This window comes from Notamacropus eugenii, chromosome 1, assembly GCF_028372415.1.
Source record: "Notamacropus eugenii isolate mMacEug1 chromosome 1, mMacEug1.pri_v2, whole genome shotgun sequence".
Taxonomy (NCBI): domain Eukaryota; kingdom Metazoa; phylum Chordata; class Mammalia; order Diprotodontia; family Macropodidae; genus Notamacropus; species Notamacropus eugenii.
The window spans coordinates 529717977-529742459 of record NC_092872.1 but is presented as its reverse complement, the minus strand read 5'-3'; the positions used below and the strand labels follow the sequence as shown (position 1 = coordinate 529742459).

The window sequence follows — 24483 nt, the reverse complement described above, 5'->3', positions numbered from 1 at the left end:
AAGCTCAAAAAGAGTTTTTAGAAGGACTTTAAAAATCAAATAAGAGAAAGAGAAAAAACATCAGAGGCAATCCAAGAAAATCAAGAAGATTATGAAAAGAAAGTCAACCAACTTGAAGTTGAGAATCTAAACCTCAAGGAAGAAAATAATTTCTTGAAAACTAGAATTGGGCAAAGGGAAGCTAATGATGTTTTAAGAGCGAAAGAAATAATAAAACAAAATCAAAAGAATGAAAAAAATAGGAGAAAATGTGAAATGTTGTGAGAAAAACAACTGATCTGGCAAATGGATTGAGAAATAATTTAAGAAGAGTCAGTCCACCTGAAAATTATGATTAAAAAAATCTTGATATAATATTATAAGAAATTAGCAAGGAAAATTGTCCTGATGTTCTAGGACAAGAAAGAAAAGCAGATATAGAAAAAAATGCACCAATCACTACTTGAAAGAAAACTCATAGGAATATTATAGCCAAGTTTCAAAGCTCCCAGGTTAAGGAGAAAATGCTGGAAGCACTAAGAAAAAAAAACAATTAAAATATGGAGCTACAATAAGGATTACATAAGATCTAGCAGCTATTACGTTGAAGGATCATAGACATTTGAATATGATATTTCATAGAGCAAAAGAACTGGGGCTATGACCCAGCTTAACCTTACCCAGAACAGTTAAGGGTAATCTTGAATGGAAAAAAAGGACATTTTAATTAACTGAAAGACTTTCAGGTATTTATACCAAAACCAGCAAAACTTAAGGGAAAATTTGATACGTAACATCCACAAGAAATATAAAGTAAATATTAAGGACAAGTTACAAGGGACTTGATAAGGTCAAATTGTAGACATCTTATATATGAAAACATTATCAGTCCTTTTATGACTGTCACTTTTATTTGAGTAATTTAAAGAGGAGCTTGGGCTGAGCTAATTCTAAAAAAAATAAAATTGTGAAAGGAGAGATAAAAAGGAGCAATTATCTCATACAAATGAGGCAAAAAAGAAAAAACTGATACAGAAGAAGCTAGTAGGGGGCAGCTGAAACCTCACTCTCATTGGGAATGGGTTAAAAATAATGAATATATTTATTCTTCCAAATTGAGAAAGAAATAAGAGGGAAAGTAGATAGAGTGGAGGGAAGAGGATGAGGCAGGGACTCTGAGGGGTGGGTAGGTTAAGGAACAAATATATTTAATATATTTATACACACACACAATGATTCTCACTTAGGAAGTTCTGCAGTGTTTTATGGTTTGATGCTATCAGCACAATGTCATCTGTAAAAAGAATCACTTTGAGGATGTTAGCATCTATAAAAAATCCTTCTATTTGGATTCTGTATTGAACCTTTTCTTCAATGATGAAAAAATAAATTTTGGGGAACATTACTTTGTTTTATGCTTTGCTTGTTATTAATGATCAGAGAACTGAACAACGTTTTTCCATTGTTGCATCTACTAAAGAATTATATATGATCATAACCTATGTATGGGAGGCACCTTCTTGGAAGAAAACCTTTAAGGCAATGGTCTGCTTATACCAAATCACATGTTTTTTAGTCAAAATACAATAAACATAGTGGGGGATCTTATTCTGTATACCTCTTAGTAAACTGAATGACTATAAAGATATATACTTTATTATATTACTTGGTAAAAGCTACTTATTCCCTTATATTTTCATAAAGAATGCCCAGGACACATATGCAAACCATTCTCAAAAGCTTTTTTTTAGAATTTAAGAAAGAAGGCACTTAGGTTGATAGCTACTGACCTTGACTGAGTTTTCTTTTTTAAACAGCAATATTTTTCATAAATATTTCCAGTTATTTGATATCTTCCCAGATTTCAGATATCATAAAAATCACTTTCTCAATGCCTTTGAAATAACATTATCCCTACCAGTCTTCCTTTTACATACACTTGGCCTTGCCTAGGTGTTATTTGCATCTTTTTTTAAAGTGCATTTTCCATCTTTTTGCGTAGCATACTGGGAACTATATAATGGCAGAGTCCAAATGTGGCAATCCACTGTCACTGATGAAGACAAAATATGTTATAGAAATGCTTATAAATCTTTTCTATATTTTTTTGTCTATTTGCTCTCCTCCTTCCAGTTTCATTTTTAATTATTCAGGATAATTGGATTTAACTTAATCTTGTGTCAAACTTTCTACAAGCCAGTTTTTCCCTCTACTGCTTCTCAATGTTTAATGAACTGTTTCTTTTTTAATTTTTCAGGTTTTGCAAATATGTTTGTATTCTCTACTAAGGTCACTTTTAGATGCCATCTCTTTCCACTTGGCAAGTTGATCAAATAACTCTCTGGCTGAGGAATTCACCACCCAGTGGCCAACATACTGGTGAAGATCCTCCTCTAAACTTAAGATGTTCCACTCTTGAAAAACAGAGGCAGGCAGAGTTCATTTCTGGGACATTATTCAAAGTCTTTCCAGCACAACAGAAGCCAGTTACTCCATGCTACTTCAGAGGTCTCTGTGCAGGTCCCAAATATATATTTATAAAATAAAACTAGTATGTCTAAAGTCCTCCCAGAGTTTTGGTCAAGGACCATACTTGGCTTCTTCCCTTCTTACCTCTCCCATCTACTAATTTTACTCTTCCACATACATACTCAAACATATGGTCCATAAACTCTGTGATCTGATACTTGAAAGTACAGATGCTATTTTCTGCAGATCTTTTCTTTAGAATAAAAAATGTGCACACATTGAGCTGTCTGTATCTTTATCAGTTGCTTCTTTTAAGTTTCCATGCCCTAATGACAAATGACTAGAAACCAGGATGTCAGTCTTTCCTAACTTGACTGAAATCCACATTACACATGGTGGCACTTGAAATCACTGACATGTGTCTGTCAGAAACAAATGTCACAGATGCGAGTAATAGCTTGCATTTATACAGTGCTTTAAATTTTACAAAGAACTTTACATAAGTTATCTTGGTTGATCCTCACGATAACTTTGCTATTATTATCCCCAATTTATAAATGAGGAAACAGAGGGTGGCAGAGGTTAAATGGCTAGACTAAGGTCACACAACTATGGAGTATCTGAGGGAGGATTCAAATCCAGCTCCTCTAAGCCTAGCACTTTATCCACTGTGCAATCTAGCTGAATAAATATCACTACATTGGAAGATGTTGTGTATGTGTGTGTGTGTGTATGTGTGTATACACATGCATACACAATATGTGTATACACACGTGTGTATATATAATTTATTATCTCTAAAATGATTTTGTAAGAATGAGCACATGTGAATTAAAAAGGCAGTCTGGATATTAGAAAAGTCACTGGAATTGTAGTTAGAAGATCTGTGTTTAAGTACTGGCTTCCTGTATTTACTAAGGTGGTGAATTAATTTTTCAGCATCTAGAATAAACTGATGTAAAGTAAGAAGAAATATAAAATGGAAAAATGTCAAGAATACTGAATAGGAAACCTGATCTTGGCTCTGCCATTAGATAGCTGCATGGCTTAGAAAAGTCACTTGACCCAAGTTTAATTTTCCTCATGTGTAAAATGGGGACACTGGTACTGCCTAGCTCACCGAGTTGTAAAGGGAGCATTTTGTAAATTGTAGAGTGATACATAAATGTAAGTGATGACTACTACTGCAACTCAGTGAATATATGAATATTGCTTGCATAGATGCATTACATGGCATTCATAATTATTTCCTTAATTATATTTAGTAGTTTTCAATATTCATGCTTGTGTTAACCTCTGGCAACAATCCTCTTAAGCATGAAAAAAAGTATGAATATGCAAGGATATTTTAAGTAGAATATTCACTTAGAATCACAGAGTTTTTAGTCCCGCTTACCTCATTTTTTAGAAAGAAAGGCCCAGAGAAGTTCACAGGACCATAGATCTAGAGAAGGTACAACTCCTTCATTTTAGAGATGAGAAAACTGAGGCCCAGTGGGGTTAAATTTGTTTAAATTCATGTAGGAAAATGGTGGCAGAACCAAGATTAGATCGCCTGACTACTAGTCTACTGTCCTTTCCCTTTACTTCCTAGCTGTGCTAACAATTCATACCTGATGCTGAAGAGCTAATATTGATCCAGTGAGTAAAAGCATGTTTCTTCTTTGGTATCCTATCAACTCCATAGCTTCTTTATAAGATATCTGCGTATCTTTTTCAGTGTTGGAAGGGGAGAAGCATGACAACTTGAAATTAGGAAATTAGGAAATGGCACTTTTTGATTGTTACTCATGTTTTCCTAATGACTAGAAGAGGGCTCTTAGAACGCAAGACTAGTCCCTCTGGAATATTTCAGTCACTTTGATCACAGGAACAAACAAATGAATCCCTCTCCTCTCCCCCAACAAAGACACATAGAACAACCTTTTTTGTACAACTTTTTTTTTTTTTTTTTACAGACCATGAGTCAAGGCCATGTCTGTCTCAGGCACTTCAGATGCTAAGAACAAATGCCAAATCTATTTGCCACAGAGAAACTGGAAGTGCTTGGAATTCACTACTTCAAATATCCTTTAAAGGGGAGAGGGAACAGAAGCAAATGCAGTAGGTGGAAGAGAGAGCCACAGCACTTTGGCAAGAGAACAGCAGCCCAGAATGGTAGAGGGGATGCTGGGGAAGGCGATACACCTACACTGGTACATTTTTCCTTAGGGAAGGGAAAGGGCTGAGCTGTAAATACTTTCTGTGCCTGGTACAGCATGGACTGTGAAGGGAGAGAGGGTTATAATCAGTGCATTGGTAGATTGGGGGGGGGGGGAAGGGGAACTGCAGGCATAGTAATGATAATTGATGGCCAGCTTTAGAAATGGATCTTATCATTTCACAGTAACAGATGTCAAGTTCTAATAAATAAAATGTTCTCTCTGACCTACGCATTTTGGAGAGGATGCCTGTATGTCAGGCAGATTTGGATTCATCTCAATTGTTGTTGCACTTCTCCACTAAAAATGAAAAAAAAAAAACCAAAAACGCTTTAAGATGCTTTTTCAAAATGTCTCTCTTTCAAAGCCCAAGGATCCAGCTACTCCCTGATATTCAGGTTTTTTTTTTCTATTTAAGTTTCTCCTTTTCCCAAACCTCAAAATAGCTTGTGATGGAAAAACTGTGAGAAAGTATTACCAATCTCAGTGGTTCCCCAATGTATTCCTCTTGGCCAACTGAATTATTATTAACATTTGAACTATAATGTAATATCATTATTGCAATTATTGATAATCACAACTCACATTTTTTGAGGTAATCAGGATTAAGTGACTTGCTTGAGGGCACACATCTAATAAGCTTTTGAAGTCAAATTTGAACTCAGGTCCTCCTGACTCCAGGGCCAGTGCTCTCTATCCACTGCACTAACCTAGCTGCCCCTACAACTCACATTTTTATAATACTTTGGAGTTTTTAAGAAGCTTTCTTCACAACAACTTTATGAGGTAGTACAAATACTAGTGGTTCCTTCACCCCCATGTTATAGATGTGGAAAATGGGGCTCAGAGAGGTTTAAGTGATTTAGACAAAACTGTTTCAAGTTCTTCCTCAGAGTCTGTGCTGGGACAGCCTCTGCCACCAATACTTCTGGCCTCTTGGGGGTATTCTGCACCTCTGGGCTTTTCAGTTAAACTGGGTTCAGCGTCAAAAATCTCTTTTTTCCTTAGTTGAGATAGAGTCATTTTTTCCAAAAGTCTTGTTCACTAGGAAATTTGAGGAATTAAAAAAAGAAAAGAATATTGGTATGCAGATTGATTAGTCTAGTCAGTTGGTTTGTTTGCTACAAATCCCAATTTGCCTTAATTTTACCTACTTTGAGATCTCTGGTAAAAGGTTAGTAATCAGTCTGAGAGGTATATAGATTGGTGTTGGTCACCAGTTAGGCTGGAAAAGCCCAAAGCAAAAGGAATCAGAAATCAAGGCTGTTTCTTTTATTATTTTTGTTCACCCCATCCTGTCATCCCTTTTAACCTGTTTCAGGTCAAAATATCAGGAAGAGCCAGTAGAGCTAGGGCCCAGACAGAACAGGAGGTGGGAATGGGTGGAAAGAAATGATTAAAACAGAGAGGGGCAGGGTACAACTGGCTGGTCAAACCCTCGCTGTTGGAGGTTTTCATTGACACGACTTATTCTGGCTCTATCTATTGGAAAAATTGTGAAACCTGAGAATGACAGAACCTCCAGGCAGGATTCCCGACAAATGGTCATGTAGTCTCTGCTCAGAGCAGCCCTAGATGCTCCAATGCTGTGAAGCAGAGGCAGTCCATTCCACTTTGAGATTGATCTGCTGCAAGGTTGCTTTCTTACATTAATTATATAAATCTGCATTTCTACAAATGCCACTCTTTGCTCCTAGTTCTGCTTTCTGGGACAAAACAAGTCCCATTCCCCTCAAACAACCCCCAACTTCTCCCAGCTGCACATCTACTCTCTTCTGGTTAAACATGCCTGGTTCCACCCACATATTCTCCTATGGAGTGGTCTCCAGGCCCTCACCATCCTGGTTGTCTTCTTCTGTGCCAGCTTGTTAAAATGATTCCTAAAATATGCACAGAACTGAACACAACACTCCAGATGTGGTCTGACTGGGGCTGAAAACAGAGTAACTATCACCTCTTTATTCTGGAAGTTATTATGCTCCTCTTAATGCAGCCCAAGATCACATTAGGTTTTTTTGCATTAATGACTCATATTGAGCTTGAGTCTAGTCCATCTAGACCTCCAGATGTTTTTCAGACCTATTGCTGCTTAACCATGCCTCCCTCATCTTGTATTTCTCAATTTTTGAACCTTATCATAAGATTTTACATATAGGAATACTACATTTCATCTCATTAGATGCAGCCCACAATTCTAGCTTGTGAAGATCTTTTTGGAGCCTGACTCACTCATCCAACATATCAACAATCTTCCCTAGTTTTGTGTCATAATGCAAATTTGACAAGGATGCCAACTTGCTTTTATTCAAGACACTAATAAAAATATTAAACATCACAGGGTTAACCACAGATCCCTGGAGCACTCCACTGGAAAGCTACTTTCAAGGCAACATGAAATCATTAATCAACTTTTTGAAATCTGGGCATTCAACCAGTTCTAAATCCCCCACCTCTATTGATTTCTAGGCCACATTTCTCCATCATCCCATTAAAACCCCTAGATATTTTTCACATGCCTTTTTCATCCTATAGTCATGCAATTAATTTAAAAGGTAATCAAACACAAAAAATAAAATCTTATATAAAACAATGTACATTTAATAAAGTTGAACTAAATAAACAAAGCAAAAAAAAAATTGTGCTTTCTTTTTTCATATTCCAAGTGTACCTCGAATCTTGGTTTTCTTTCTTTTTAAAAAAAATACAGTTTTGATCAATATGTATACTGTGCTTGAGTTAATGATCTAAAATGTATAACTGATTTTTAAAACCCATTTATCTCTACTAAATTTCATCTAGTTAAATTTGGCTTATTGTTTTTGCCTGTTGAAATCTTTTTGGATTCTGATTCAGTTTCTAATATGTCAGTCATCCTTCCCACTTTTCAGTTCTCTGAAAATTTGATTAGCATTCTGTCTACACCCTCATCTAAAGTCATATATAAAAATTTTTGAACAGCCTAGGGCCAAGGATAAATTTCTGGGGTGATGTACTGGGAATCTCACTCAAAACTAGTATCAACATGAGTTGATACATGATAAGGATACATGAGTCTGGTCATAGATTCTAAATCCATTTAACTGGAATACTCTTTATCTCACATTTATCCTCTATCTTGTTCATGAAGCTAGTACCAGACTAGACTGGTGAGACTCTGTTAAATCCTCAGGGGAAATCTAGGTAAATCATGATTATGTCATTCCCTTCAAGTATAAGGGTCATAAAAAAGGAAATTAGGTTAGTTAGGCATTACCTGTCCTTGATGAAGTGATGCTGGCTCTTAGTGATTATTGCTTCCCTTTTTAAATGATAACAAAACACCATTTTAGTAATATTTTTAGAAATCGGAAAGAAGTAAAAGTCCCTGCCTATTTGTTTGAGGACACCACCCTCCTTCCTTTTTCAAGTAGAATGGCCCAAATCATTTCTGACATGTAGGGGAAAATAATAGTTATAAGGGAGTGGTAGCCAAAAAAGAGTGTTTTTGGTTTAGAAAGTTAGAGGGATGGTGAGTGGGGCAATAGCTGAATACAATGACAAGCCTATTCCAGAAGCAATGGAGCAGAGAGGTCAAATGAGACGTGTATGGACCCTTAAAAGAGTTTTACTGGTGCCTTTTGTTTTCACATTGCAATTATTTCTGGATATATTTCCTGCCTCCTGACTCTGACCTAGGAAGCACTGTACAAATTAAAACAGTTAACCAAAACAAATTAACACAGCAACCACATCTGACAGGGAATGCAACATTCTATACTCATGGTCTCCTATTTCTTCACTAAAAAGAGGGAGGTACATTTCTTCACCTCTTCTCTGGGGGCCCAGATTAATCATTAAAATTACTATGTCCAACTTCTTTTGAGTATTTTTTTTATTAAAATCATTTTGTATATCTTGATTCTGACTTTAACTTGCATCAGCAAGTATGAATCCCCTCATATTTCTCCAAATGCTTCTCATTTATCCTTTCTTACAGCACAATGATATTCCATTATGTCTATACTTTCTATTTTGTTCAGCTTTTTCCCAATTTGTTAATAGTTTTTTTGTTAATAGTTCTTTGCTATTAGAGAATTCCTATGAACATTTTGGGCTGTGTGTGTACGTATGCATTGATAAAGATTATAGAACTTTTCTTTCTTTTTCTCCTTGATCATTTTAGGGAACACAATCAGCAGAGAAATTTCTAGGTCAAGAGTATGAATACTTTAACGATTCTCCTTTTGCACATATAACTCCAAAAGCTTTTCCAGAATGATTGGACCAATTAATAGCTACACCAATGGAGTATTAACAATCTTCCTGTAGCCTTTCTGATAGTAGTGAGTCCTTTCTTTTGTCATCTTTATCAATTTTTTGGTTGTGAGGCAAATCTGGTTGTGAGGCTGTTTTAAATTGCATTTCTCTTATAAGTGACTTGGAGCAATCTTTCTTATGATTGTTGATAATTTGAAATTCTTCCTTTGGAAACTGTTTGGATCTTTTGATTAAAGTACAGAGAGCTGTTGCGGACAGACCTCATTCTTTTGTGGAGGAACAACAAAAGGTCTAATGAATTGCCTAGTGTTTTTGCCACTACAATATAACTCTCCAGAATTAAGGGAAGAATAGAGATCTTTTAATAAGACACCAATAAAGTTGTCATTCCTTTGGATGCTGTTCTTGGCTCTCTTTCTCTTTTCACATTTATTTCCTTGTAAATCTTATACACATCCATGGCTTTAACCAGCCCTTCTTGGCAAATGGCTCCCATATCTCCACTTCTAGCTCCAATTTCTCTCATGAGCTCCAGTCTCACATTTCCAATTATCTACTCAACATCTCTCCCTGGCTGCCCCCTGACACTTAGAAACCAACATATCCAAGATCTAACTCATCATCGAGAATTAGTAATATGCACATGAATTGTCTTAGCTAGGTGGTGCAGTGGATAGAGTGCTGCACCTGGAGTCAGGAAGACCTGAGTTCAAATCAGGCCTCAGACACTTACTAGCTCGGTGACCATGGGCAAGTCACTTAATCTTCCTCTACCTCAATTTTCTCAGCTGTAAAATTGTGATAATAATAGCACGTATCTCATCGAGTTGTTGTGAGGATCAAAATGGGATTATATTTGTAAAGTGTTAGTACACTGCCTGACACCCAGCAGATGTTACATACTTATTCCCTTGCCTTCTCTCACTTCTCCCCCAACATCTGCTCTCATTCTTGACTTTCTTTCCAAGACTAGATACCTCAGTCATCTTTAATTCCCTCTTATTTGCCTCTAACATTCAATCAATGGACAAGTTCTGTTGATTCTGTTTTTGCATTTTCTCTCTTATTTGTCTTTTTCCAGTCACACTACCACCACCCTACTTTAGGCCCTCATTGTGTCTCACCTGGAATGTCATAACATACTTATAACTAGTTACCTATCATCACAAATTCATTCAACCAAGCACCTATTCTATCTCACTTCCAATCCATGTAACTTAGATAAAAAATCTATGACTTCCCCTGGTATATTGAATAAAGTCCTTATTTCTCAGCCTAAAACATAGAGTTTCCCTGATTTAGCTCTAACCTCCATTTCCGGTATCTCACACTACTCTCTTTTATTCTCTTGCTCATAGTACTATGATGAAGAAAAAATACTTTGTAAACTATAAACTATAATGATATACCTTATAATCCAACCAAGCTGGATTCCTTATTACCTAGACATTTGCCTGGTTCTTCACCTCTGATCTCTGTCTGGAATGATTTCTTTCCTGGTAACTCTGCCTGCTGAAAGAGCTACCTCAAATGCTAATACCTCCATGATGTTTTCCTTTATTTCTGTCTTCAAACTCTGCTCCCAATCCAATGCAAACCAGAAGCAATTTCTTCCTTCTTTGAACTCAGAACAGTCTGTTTGTACCTCTTTTATTTACTTATCACACTCTATGGTAATTTGCATTCATGTCTTGTCATCCCTACTTGACTGTTGGTTTTGAATGAACAAATGGATAAATAATAGCCCAAAATAGGGTTAGATGACTGAAATGACAACAATAAGAAATAAAAATTTTTGTGTATAGCTCTTTACAAAGTGTTTTCAGCCACACAGTCTCATTAGTGTCCCAATTTTCTCACATCTTTCCAACACTTATCATTTTCTTTTTCTGTCATATTAGTTAATTTCATAGGTATGATGTGCTACCTCAGAGTTGTTTTGATTTACATTTCTCTAATCAAGAGTGATTTAGAGCATTTTTCACATAACTATAGTTTTACTTTCTTCATCTAAAAACTGTCTGTTCATATCCTTTGATTATTTATCAGTTGGGGAATGACTCATATTCTTATAAATTTGACTCAGTTCTCTACATATTTGAGAAATGAGACATTTGTCAGAAACACTGGCTGCGAAAACTGTTTCCCAGCTTCCTTCTTCCCTTCTAATCTTGGTTGCACTGGTTTTGTTTATGCAAAAGCTTTTTAATTTAATGTAATCAAAATTATACTTTTTGCATTTCATAATGTTCTCTGTCTTTTGTTTGGTCATAAATTCTTCCCTTCTCCATAGATCTGACAGGAAAACTATTCCTTGTTCTCCTAATCTGTTTATGGTATCACTCTTCTAAATCATGTACCCATTTTGGCTTTATGTTGGTATACAGTATGAGATGTTAGTCTATGACTAGTTTCTGCCATACTATTTTTTAGTTCTCCCAGCAATTTTTATCAAAAAGTGAGTTCTTATTCCTGAAGCTGCAGTCTTTGGGTGTATCAAACAGTAGATTACTGTAGTCACTTACTACTGTCTTGTATACCTAATCTCTTCCACTGATTCACCACTCTATTTCTTAGTACCAAATTGTTTTGATGACTGTAGCTTTATAATTTAGTTCAAGATCTGGTACAGTTAGGCCACCTTTACATTAAAAAAATTAATTTCCTTGATATTCTGGACCTTTTGTTCCTCCAGATGAATTTTGTTATTATTTTTCTAGCTCTATAAAATATTTTTTTGGTAGTTTGATTGGTATGGCACTGAATAAAGTAAATTAATTTAGGCAGAAATGTCATTTTTATTATATTAGTTCACACTACTCATGAGCAACTGCCATTTTTCTAGTTGTTTAGATCTGATTTTATTTGTGTGAAAAGTGTTTCGTAATTGTGTTCATATAGTTCCTGAGTTTGTCTTGGCATACTCCTAAGTATTTTGTGTACAGTTATTTTAAATGAATTCTCTCTTTCTAACACTTGATACAGGATTCCGTTGGCAATTTATAGAAATACTGATGATTTATGTGGGTTTATTTATATCCTGCAGCTTTGCTAAAGTTGTTAATTATTTCAAGTAGTTTTTTAGTCGATTCTCTAGGATTCTCTAAGCATATCATCGAATCATCTGCAAAGAATGATAGCTTTGTTTCTTCAATGCATACTTTAATTCCTTCAATTTCTTTTTGTTCACTTATTGCTAAAGCTAACAACATTTCTAGTACAATTTAAATAATAGAGGTAATAATGGGTACCCTTGCTTTACACTTGATCTTACTGGGAAAGCTTTTAGCTTATCCCCATTACAGATAATGCTTGCTGATGGTTTTAGATAGATACTACTTATCATTGTAAGAAAAACTACATTTATTCTTATGTTCACTAGCGTTTTTAATTAGGAATGGGTGGTATATTTTGTCAAAAGCTCTATCTGCATCTATTGAGATAATCATATGATTTCTGTTGGTTTTGTTATTGATATGGTCAATTATGCTGACAGTTTTCCTAATATTGAATCAGCCCTGCAAATTCCACCTCAGTATAGTGTATCATCCTCACAATAGATTGCTGTACTCTCTTTGCTAATATTTTATTTAAAAATTTTGCATCAATACTCATTAGGAAATTTGGTGAATAATTTTCTTTCTTTGCTTTGGCCCTTCTTGGTTTAGGTTGATACCTAAACCTAGGTTTAGGTATCACCACCATATTCATAAAAGGAATTTGGTAGGACTCCACCTATTTTTCCAAATAATTTATATAGTACTGAAATTAATTGTTCTTTAAATATTTGGTAGAATTCACTTTGAAATCCATCTGGCCCTGAAGATCTTTTCTTAAGGAGTTCACTGATAGCTTGTGCAATTTCTTTTTTTTTTAAATGGTGTTATTTAAGCATTTTATTTCCTCTTCTGTTAATCTGGGCAATTTATGTTTTTGAAAATATTCATTTATTTTGCTTAGATTGTTAGATTTACTGGTGTATAGCTGAGCAAAATAGCTTTTAACTATTGCTTTAATTTCCTCTTCATTGGGGGAGAATACACCCTTTTCATTTTTTATACTGGTAATCTGGTTTTCTTCTTTTTTTAACCAAATTAACCACAATTTATTGTTTTTACCTAATTTATTATTTTTTCATTAGTTCAGTGGTTTTCTTACTTTCAATTTTATTAATCTCTCCTTTGATTTTCAGAATTTTTAATTTGGTATTTAATTGGGGATTTTTAATTTGTTCTTTTTCTAGCTTTTTTAGCTGCATGCCCAATTCATTAATCCAGTCTTTCTCTACTTTATTCAGGTAAGTATTCAGAGATATAAAATTTCCTCTAACTACTGCTTTGGTTGCATACCATAAATTTTAGTATGTTGTCTCATTATTGCCATTATCTTTGATGAAACTGGTGTTTATTTCAATGATTTGTTGTTTGACTCACTCATTCTTTAGGAATAGTTCATTTAGTTTCTAATTACTTTTCAATCTATCTTTCCATAGTCTTTTATTACATGTAATTTTTATTGCATAATGATCTGAAAAGGATGCATTTAATATTCTGCATTTAATTATGAGATTTTTATGTCCAATACATGGTCTATTTTTGTGGAGGTATCATGTATCACTGAGAAAAAGGTATACTCCGTTCTATCCCCACTCAATTTTCTCCAGAGGACTATCATATCTAACTTTTCTAAAATTCTATTCACCTCTTTAACTTCTTTCTTGTTTCTTTTGTGATTAGATTTATTTAGTTCTGAGAAGGAGAAATTGAGGTCCTCCACTAGTATGGTTTTGCTGTCTATTTCTTCCTATAACTTACTTAACTTTTCCTCTATTGGATACTATACCACTTGGTGCATATATTTTTAGTATTAATGTTACTTCATTGTCTTTTAGCAAGATGTAGTTTCTAATTCTTTTTCTACATGACAGTTTTTTAAATGTCTGAAGATGACAATCATACCCTCCCAAATCTTCTCTTGAACTGAATAAAGATCTCCAAATCTGTCTACTAATTGTTACATCAAATCATTTGGGGTCTCATCATTCTGGTTGCTTTCTTCTGAAAGTTTGTCAATGTCTCTCCTAAGCAGAATACAGTATTCCAGATGTGGTTTGTCTTGGACTAAGTAGTAATAGTAACATAACTAACATTTACACAGTGTTTTAAGTTTTACAAAGGAATTTCCTTCAATGATTTTGTGAAATAGTTACTGCAAGTATTATCCCCACATTAAAGATAAGAAAACTGAGAGTTCAGAGAGATTTGCCCATGGTCATATAGTTAGTGATTAAATAGGATTATCACTTCCTCTGGCTTAGAAAACATGTAGCACATTAGAGAATGTGAATGGCTTGGTATGCCATTATGTCAACACTATTAGATAACTAAGGATTGGTTGGCACATTTTGCAGACATTTTCACTGATTCATATACGACTTTGAACTGTTTAGTAGGGCATATAGCCATCCTTACATTCAATTTTCAATTATGTTTTTGTGCGGAAACACAAGCAAAGAGTAAAATAAAACAACGTCCAACCGCATAGTCTATAAATTCAGTGAAAGAAAAATTTCACCTGAGATTCATATTTAGATTTACCCACGTAATCTCACATTTAGGGGTTAATCTTTGAAATTCAAAGGAAAATTCTGGATAAGACTCCCTTTTGCCTATAGTAAATACTGGTATAAAGTTCCTATTGTTACCTTGTCCAGCCAGTCAATCAGTCAGTATATCAATAAGCACGTATTAAGTGTATCCTGTGAGCCAGGGACAACTCTAAGCTGACTTCTGGGGATATCAAGAAAGACAAAACAAACAAACAAACAAACAAAAAACCCCAGTCTCTGCCCTCAGGAAATGTGCATTCTAATAGAGAAACAATATGTAAACTATTAGGCACATATAAGATATATACAGGTTAGAAGAAAGTAATCTGAAAGGAGAAGGCATTAGTACTTGCGATAACCAGGAAAGGTTTTCTATAGAAGATGAAAAGGAAGCCAGGGAAACTCAGAGGTGAAAATGAAGGTATAGAGGACAGTCAGTGTAAAGTCATGGATATGGGAAATAAGGTGCTAAATACTTCATAAGAATATACTTTTCAATTATGGGGGAGATATATTTTAAATTTATTTTAAGTTAATGAGAGAAAAATTCTGGAAAAAGATAATTTCAATAAGAATACCAGCTTTTATAGTAGAAAGCCTGGTCAAAACAGATATGAATAAGGAGTAAATATATATATATATATATATATATATATATATATATATATATATATATATATATATATATATATATATATATATATATATATATATATATAGACTGAATTATCCACATTTCTGTGGCTTATAAAACTCTAGGCATCATTAAAAAGCAGTTCTGGGTAGTAGAAGAAAAAGCAAGAACCCAGAATGAGGAGACCTGAGTTTGGATCTTGGTTTACACAATCCCCATGTGATGAACAACTTGCCTCAGTTCTCTGAGCCTTATTTTCTACAGCTTTAAAAGAGTATGATAATACCAGTATGAACTACCTCCATGTGATATTATGAGGTAAGCCTCTGGAAATCTAATTGATATGTGGCTGATGATAAATAAGGCTTCACTAACATGTAAATACTTTCTTTTCCCTCTAAATGACACCTAACATGCCCGCTCGTATTTCTAGCTCCCCACTCCACCCTTCTTCCCCTTATCAAAAACTGCTTAGTTGGAAAGAACCTGATAAACTCACTCACATTAAGGAATGAATATATGACAAGGCTTAAAGATTATCTCTTAAAGAATATCACAAAACCTTAAGGCAAAGGGATGAAATTTCTCTCTCCACAAAGAAGACTGTAAATTTGGGGAAGATTATTAGGGATGTGAAAATGAAATTGTCAGTAAAAAAAAATAAAATGTTGAAATTTGATTACTATTAGAAGTGTAGAAGGCAACAGAAGTTGCTATTAAACTATAACTATGTCCCTGAAGTCATGAGGGGGATACTGCAAAGGGATGTAAAGTGCCCAGAGGACAGAGTAGTGGTAAGAGTCTTGAACCAAGGTCCAGCATAGGGAAAAAAGAGATGGTAAGCAGGCCTTCAGTCTGAAACAGGAGCACAGATGCTTTTGAAGTTGAGCAATACTTTGAGTACAGCAGCAAGAAATGTGGTAGACAGGATTGCGCACATTAAGTTAAAGTAAGAATTGTGTGTTTGCATTGGACAGTGCATGAAAGAAAAGTTATCTAGAGCTATCTATCTTCCAACTGGCACAGATATGTCTTACTATAATGCTGTCAGTGAGTTTGGCCAGGCCAACTAGAAGAGGGATGAAACCACAGACCATATATGGAGTAGAGAGAGCAAGTACTAAGGGCTCAGGAAGAGATCCCTATGAGATAACTTTTTTGGGGAGGCTTCCTGGTGAAGGTGAGGATTGAATTAGGCCTTGAAAGATGAAGAAGGTTACTTTTTCCAGCCCAAGATCATGAATTCAGCCTGTAAGAAAAGTGGTCAGGACAAGAACTATAAGACATAGGTGGGGTTTGGAACTCTGTTATTTTGATCCCAAAGTGGGATTATGGATTCAGCCCATAGGAAAAGAAGGCAGGGATTACAGACCAAGTAGGTCCTGTAGCTCTGTTACTCTGAACTCATAAAAATTTTCAGAGAGCTGATAGGTGCTGGTGCCAATAATAGTCTATGTGACAGATACCTACTGAAGTATAGGTCTGTAGTTGTACTGCTCACAACCAAACTAGAATCTAGAGATTGTCAAGTTGAGATCAGGCTGTTAAGAACGTGCTCAAAATTTGAAGCTCCCTGATCTTAGCTTTCTCCAAGATCCTTGAAGAATACAGCAGCGGGATATTAGCTAAAACAAAGCAGGACTATACAAGACGCCACCATTCCCTCCAGAAATGCATAGAGCCTGTCCCTCACACAAAGTTCCAGTTCAGGAGGAAGGCTAGAAGAATGCATAAACAAACGAAGATACCACTAATAAAAAGCTATCACAGAGAGAAAGATATTCAAGATAGAAACTTACAAGAGAATAAATCTACTTCATCTAAAAGCCAACTCTCAAAGCAAAACATAACTTGGTCAACTAGAATTCCTGGAAGAAATGAAGCAAGATAAAAAAATCACAAAGGAAAACTGCCCAGATCTATCAGAATCAGAGGGCCAAGTGCAAAAAGGAAGAACTCACTAGCACTGCCTATAAGAAATCCCCAAATGAAAAAATCCCAGAAACATCACAGCCAAATCCAGAGTTTCCAGGTAAAAGAAAAAACATGCCAAGAAATCAATCAGACAACATTTATTAAGTACCTGCTATATGCAAGTGTTGGAGATGGAGAAAGAGGCAAAACACAGTCTCTGAACTCAAGAAATTCACGATCTAATGGGAGAGACAAAAAAACAAATACACGCACAAGTTATATACAGGATAAATGGGAAATAATTAACAGAGGGAAGATACTAGAATCAAGAGGGATTAGGAAAGATTTCCTGTAGATGATGGGATTTTAGTTGGGACTTAAAGAAAGTCACAGAATCTAGTAGATAAAGTTGAGGAGGGAGAGAATTCCAGGCATAGGAGGCAGCCAAAAAAAATTACAGGAGGTAAGAGATGGAGTGCTTTGCTTATGTCTTGCTTATAGAACAATAAGGAAGTCAATATCATTGGATAAAGGAATACATGGTGAAGAATAAAGTGTAAGGAAAGTGGAAAGGTAGGAGGTGACTAGGTTATGAAAGGCTTTGAATGTGAAGAAAGGAATTTTGTATTTGATCCTGGAGGTGATCGGGAACCACTGAAGTTGACTGAGTAGGAGGCTTATGTGGGGAGACCTGAGCTTTAGGAAAATGAATGGAGGACAGGCTGAAGTGGGCAGAGGCTTGAGGTAGACAGACTCAAGAGTCATAAAGAAAGAGTACAAAAAATGAGGAATCAAAATCAGCATCACATAAGACTTGGCAACTAGCACTTAGAGAAGTACAGAGTTTGGTTTATGATATTCCAAAAGACAAAAGATAAGAGGCTAAAGATAGAACCAATAACTTACTCAGAAGAACTTAGTACAGACAGTTCTCACTTGACATAAATCTGCATTATGCAAATTTGACTTTACCTAAAGAATTTTGAAAGAAATCTGTATTCCAAAAAAACTTATGCTAACTTTATAGTTACTATATACTATTGTGTGTGCTTTCTCTCTCTGCTCCTGCCCCTCAGCTCCATGACCTCCTACCCCTCTACCAAAAAAAATCTAAAAAATATCTCCTCTAATTGAAAGCAGAAGAATGGATGTGCAGAGACACTGCCACTGCTGCCAATGGATCAGGGGCTTGGCTTGAGACATCCGGGGCTGAGGAGGAGACCTTTCTCCTCTTTCACCCACCTGTCTGCGTGTCTGGCCTCTGCATGTCTGTTTCTGTCTGTTCACGCTTAGGTACTGTAAGCACCAACGTGTTCTTGAACCATGTGCTGGCCCCCTCCCTCCATGGGTGTGAGGGCCCCTTTCTGTCTCCCTTTTTCCCTCCCTGTTCCATGTCTGTGGGCAAATTTGCATTACATAAAAATTGCTTTACATAGAGATCTGTGGAATGGTCCACTTATGTAAAGTGAGAACAGGGGGGAAAATGGACCTTTAAAAAAAATAGAAGACTTCTATGCATTCCTGAAGAAAAGACCAGATTTTAATAGAAACTCTAAAATATGAACACTGGGCTTAAGATGAATAATTATGTCAATAACAGTGAGCCATCAAAATGGAATGAAATATTTATATTGACACTCTAATAGGGAGAAGATAAAGCGCTTCCTTAGAATTCTAATATCCCTAGGATCACAGAAGGACTAAAATCAGATAGAGCTTGGGAGTGGTTTTGTCCTTTGATTTTGAAGTTCTTAAAAAAAAGAAAAGGGAGGAGAAAATGAATACAAAAGAGAAGAAAGGAGGAAGAAAAGAGGGGAACCTATTATCTCATATAATTAGGGTATACAAGTAGAAAACTATACAAATAATGAGGAAGGGATGAGGATATCTGGTGGGACTTGAAATTTTATTTTAATCTGAACTGATTGCTCATACACAATTAATTTGGTATAGAAATACATCCAACTTACCAAGGAAACAAGAAGAAGGAGGAATAAGAGGGGTGGTAGTCAGAGAGGTTTTAGTCATAAGAAAAAGAAAACTCTAACTCTGGAGAGGATATCAGAAGGAAAAAAAGGGGGAAAATCCCTGTATTTGGGGTCTGAGCAAGGAGATGGGAAGCAAAAAGTGGACTGTATTAAGTATAGAGCACTGGTGTTGAGCACACTCCTTTCTCATCCTTTCTCATCCTCTCTCTCTCTCTCTCTCTCTCTCTCTCTCTCTCTCTCTCTCTCTCTCTCTCTCTCTCTCTCTCTTTCTCTCTCCCTCACATACACACACACACACAAGAATAAAGGGGGGAAATGACAGAAAAAATTCCCAATTAATAATTATAACTGCAAATGTGATGAACTAATTCATAAAACAGAACATAAAAGCAGAATAGATTTGAAAGGAGAAACCAAAAATATGCTATTTATAAGAAATACATTTGCACCTTTAAAATGCACAAAGCATTAATATAAGGGGCTGGAGCAAAATCTATCATGCTTTAACCGGACCAAAAAAGATCACAATAATGATCTCTGACCAGGCAATAGCAATAAGATAAACAGGGACGCTACATTATGCGGAAAGGTATCATAGATAAGGAATTAATATCAATATTTTATATACACCAAATGGCATAGCATCTAAATGTTTCAAGGAAAAACTGAACAAATATTGGAGGGAAATAGCAAGATTTCAAGAACAGGAAACTCAAAGTACCCCTTTCATACCTAGATAAATCTAACAAATTATTGTTTATTTAGAATAAAGACGTTAGGTACCTGCAAAGAACTGTAGGAAAGTTAGATATAAAAGATCTCTGACAAATGGAAGTAGAAAGGAGCATATGTATTTATCAGCTCTTCATGGAACCTTACAAAAACTGACCATGCATTACAGCATAAAAACCTCACAGACAAATGCAGATTAAATACATCCTTTACCAACCACAACAAAATGAAAATATTATTGAATGCAATAAAGGGCCAATGAAGAAAAGATTAAAAATTATTGGAGAATAAGTAACTTAATTCTAAGGAATTGGTAGGTCAAGGAACAAATCACAAAATATATCATTGCATCAAAGAAAACGGCAACCATGAGCAAACATAGCAACATGAATAAATATAGCAGCCAAAGTAATCCACAGTAGAAAATTTATAGCTCTAAACAATTTCATAAACAAAAGAAAGCACAGATCAGTAAATTGGATGTATGATTAAAAAAACCTAGAAAATCAACATGTCAAAACTCTCCAACTGAATACCAAAATGGAAACAACAAAACTGAAAATGAAAAGCACTAAATCAATAATTAAAAAAGAAGTAATATTAAAAAGTCATTAGCTAATTAGAGTAAAGAGGAAAAGTAACAGATCACTATCAAAAAATGAAAAAAAGAATTCACAACAAATAAAGGAAAAATAATGGAAATTGCTAGAAATGACTTCCACAATACACAAATATAACCAAGAAATTAAATGAATGACATGAATATTTATAAAAACATAAAATTTCCAGATTAGCATAACAAGTCAAAAGAATTAAAATAACTCAATCTCAGAAAGATAAATTTAAAAGCCATAATTGTCCTCCCAAAGAAAAACTCCAGAACCAGATGGATTTAAAAGAGCAGTGTATCAAACATTCAAAGAAAAATTAATTCCTAATATTCCACAAAATGGAAAAATTGGAAAAGGGATTTTACTAAACTCCTTCTATGATAAAAAAAGGTCTTGATACTTATACCAAGAAGAGTCAAAACAGAGTTTAAAAAAAAGGCCTCTGGAGTCTTTTCTAGCTCTAGTAATATGATCTTATGTTGAACAAATACAGATCATACTTCAGGTTTATATAAATCATATTGGGGAGAAGGGCATAGGCCATGTTCAGACTGATACAGTACTTTCCTCCAGGTGCTAAGATTCCTTTACTTTAAGTCTAAAATATGAATGACTGAGGGGAATTGTATTCAGAGATTGTTAATGAAAACTGTAAGGGAAGGCAGAGTAATATAGTGGAATGATCACTGGGCTTGGAGACCATAGAATCTCAAAGGTTGGAAGGGGCATATGAGAGAAAAAAAGTATTTAGTCCATTTCATAACCAATCAAGGATTCCATCAGCTACAGCTACAGGAAGCAGATATCCAGACATTCTTTGAAGACCTAAAGAGATGGAGGGGGCCCTCCCTCCTAAGAGAGCTTAATCTTTTGTATATCTCTTATTGTTTGGGATGTAGGGTGTATTCAGGGAGGACCACTACCTTTAGTGTGATGGTAAGAGGAGGTTATCCCCCAGGAGTTCAAGGATGCTTCCATGCCTATCTCTATAAGGGTAAAGGGAACAGATTGTTCTGTGACAATCACAGAGGGATCTCTCTCTTAGTCATTGCTGGCAAAATTCTTGCTAGAGTCCTTCTTAATAGGCTGATCCTTCACCTGGAAGATGGTCATATACCTGAGAGTCAGTGTGGCTTCAGAAAGGGTCAAGGAATAGTTGATATGGTGTTTGCTGCCAGACAACTCCAGGAGAAAATGCCAGGAGCAGAACAGAGGTCTGTACAAAACGTTTATGGATCTGACCAAGGCCTTTGACACTGTTATTCGTGAGGGCTTATGGAAAATTATGTCAAAATTTGGTTACCTGGAGAAGTTTATCAATATTGTATGTCAATTTCATGATGGCATGTTTGCCCAGATTCTGGATAATGGACAATGCTTTCATTCTTTCCCAGTCACCAACGGGCTGAAACAGGGCTGTGTGCTTGCTCCCATGCTTTTAGCATGATGTTTTTAGCCATGATGACATATGCTTTCAATGAGGATGAACACAGCATCAAGGTCAACTATTGTACTGATGGTAAGTTCTTCCATTTGAAAAGGCTACAAGCCAAGACCAAAGTGGAGGGAGTGTTGGTGAATGATTTTCTGTTTGCAGATGATTGTGCACTCAATGCAGCCTATGAAGCTGAGATGCAACAAAATATGGATCAATTCTCTGCTGCCTGTGCTAATTTTGGCCTAATAATTAACACCAAAAAAACACAGGTGCTCCATCAGCCACCACCACATCATCCATACATGGAACCATCAATTACAACAAATGGAGAAGTTCTGAATGCTGTAGATAAGTTCACTTACCTTCGTAGTGTACTTTCCAGAGATGTACATATTGACAATGAGGTTGATGCATGCATTGTCAGAGCAGTGTTTGGGAGGCTCCAAAGAAAAGTTTGGGAGAGAAGAGGTATTAGACTGACTACCACATTGAAGGTCTACAGAGCTGCTGTGCTGACTTCATTGTTGTATGCCTGTGAAACACGGAGAGTCTACCAGCGCCATGCCAGGAAACTGAATTGTTTCCATTTGAACTGTCTTAGGAAGATTCTGAGGATCACCTGGCAGGATAAGGTACCAGACACTGAAGTCCTTGCTTGAGCTGAACTGCCAAGTATTCAAGCTATGCTTCAGAGAGCCCAACTCCAATGGGCTGGCCATGTTGTTTGAATGCCAAATGTATGTTTGCATGGAGTATTTTGCATGGAGAATTTGCACAGGGTAGACGATCACATGGTGGCAAGAAGAAACAATACAAGGACACTCTCAAGGTTTCTCTCAAGAACTTTGGATTTGACTGTGCAACATGGGAGACACTGGCACAGGATCACTCAGCATGGCATGCCCACATAAGAAAAGGTGCTGTGCTCTTTGAGCAAAGTAGAATTGAGACAGCACAAAGTAAATGCAGGATGCGCAAATTTGGGATATCCACCCCAAATATTCATAGGGACTATCTGTGCCCACACTGTGGTAGAGCATTCTGAGCTCGTATTGGTCTGATCAGCCACAGTCGGACACAATGAAATTTCACTTTACAATGGTGATGTCATTTTGGTCCTCTTTAAAGACAAAGGACAACAACCAACAACCAAGCTTTTATTGTTAAGAGCATTTGTTAAGCATTATTGTTAAGAACATTTGCCTCCTATCCAGCCAAAGTAGTCTAGCTGTTGTTCTTCTGAAACCTTTTGGGGCCAAATAAAACAAAGCAACTTCCTCTTCTGTGTGCTGGACCTTTGAAAGGTTGCAGATGGTGATGGTGTCTCCTGCAAAGTCTTTCTTCAGGAGACTAAACATCTTCAATTACTTCAGCGTACCTCCTTTGGCATAATTAAAAAAAATTAATGAACAAAATTTTTTTTTCTCTTCCACCCCTCTCCCTTATTAGGGGAAAAAAGAAAAATCCATGTAACAGATGGATGGTCAGGCAAAACAAATTCCTACATTAGTCATGTCCAAAAAAGTCTTTCTTATTCTACATCCTAAATCCATCACTTTTGTCTTTGGAGGTAGGTAATATGCTTCATAATTATTCAACAGAGAATTGTGACTGGCCTTGGTCAGGAAGACTTGAATTCAAATCTGCCCAAGACACTTAATAGCTAGTTGTGTGACCCTGGACAAGTGACTTGACCTTTCTGTGCCACATTTTCCTCAAACATAATGCTAATGGATCATTATAAGGATCAAATGAGATAATATATATAAAGTGGTAGGTACAGTCCCTGGCACATAGTAAGCTTTATATAAATACTTATTTTCTCCCCACTCTCTCAAGCATATAGAATTAAAAAAAGAAGCAAAAAGAAAGGCAGTTCCAGACCTCAAGGAGTTTCTAATTGGATAAGACAACACATAAAAGTAAGTGAAAAGGGCAGGGAAAGGAGGTACTTGCATGGGGGATGGGAGCATGGTGGGGAAATATATCAGGAGAAGAACCCAGAGAAAAATGAAGGCATGAGCATGCCTGGCTTTGGCACTATTCTAAAAATGTCATTTTCAGGAGTAACTGCTCAATTAGAAGAAAGGGAAATCTAGAACAGAGTAATCTTGCTCAGACATGTTGGAGAAAGAAGTTCAGAGAATTAGAACCAAGATCCAGAGAGGAATGAAGGGGAGAAGAAATGGCCAGAAAAAAACTACCTTTGTAGAACGTTTCAGTGAAAAAGCTCTCACTTCTAAGACATATAAGGAACTGATTCAAATTTGTTAAAGTATTCGTCAATTGATAAATGGCCCAAACTGGATTTCAAAGGAAGAAATTCAAGCTATCAAAAATCATATGAAAAAAAATCACTAAAAATTACAAAGGTTGATCAATAGAACAGATTAGGTACACAGCCTACAGAAAAACAAAACCAAATCCAAACATAATAGCCTAGCATTTGACAAACCCAAAGGTCCCAGCTAATGTGGTAAGAACTCATTAAACTGCTTAAAATTGCTAGGAGAACTGGAAAGCAATCTGGCAGAAACTAAGTATAGATCAATCTCTCATGCCTTATACCTAGAAAAGTGCCAAATGGATGCATGACTTAGATATAAATGTTGACATCATAAACTGGAAGACCAAGCATGAAATTATCTTTTA

General features: G+C 35.9%; 1 protein-coding gene across 3 annotated transcripts in view; it reads right to left on the bottom strand.

Moving 5' to 3' along the window:
* Positions 1-24483, bottom strand: part of BABAM2 (BRISC and BRCA1 A complex member 2) — a 560438-nt gene that overhangs the window by 33020 nt on the left and 502935 nt on the right. The window lies entirely within an intron of this gene.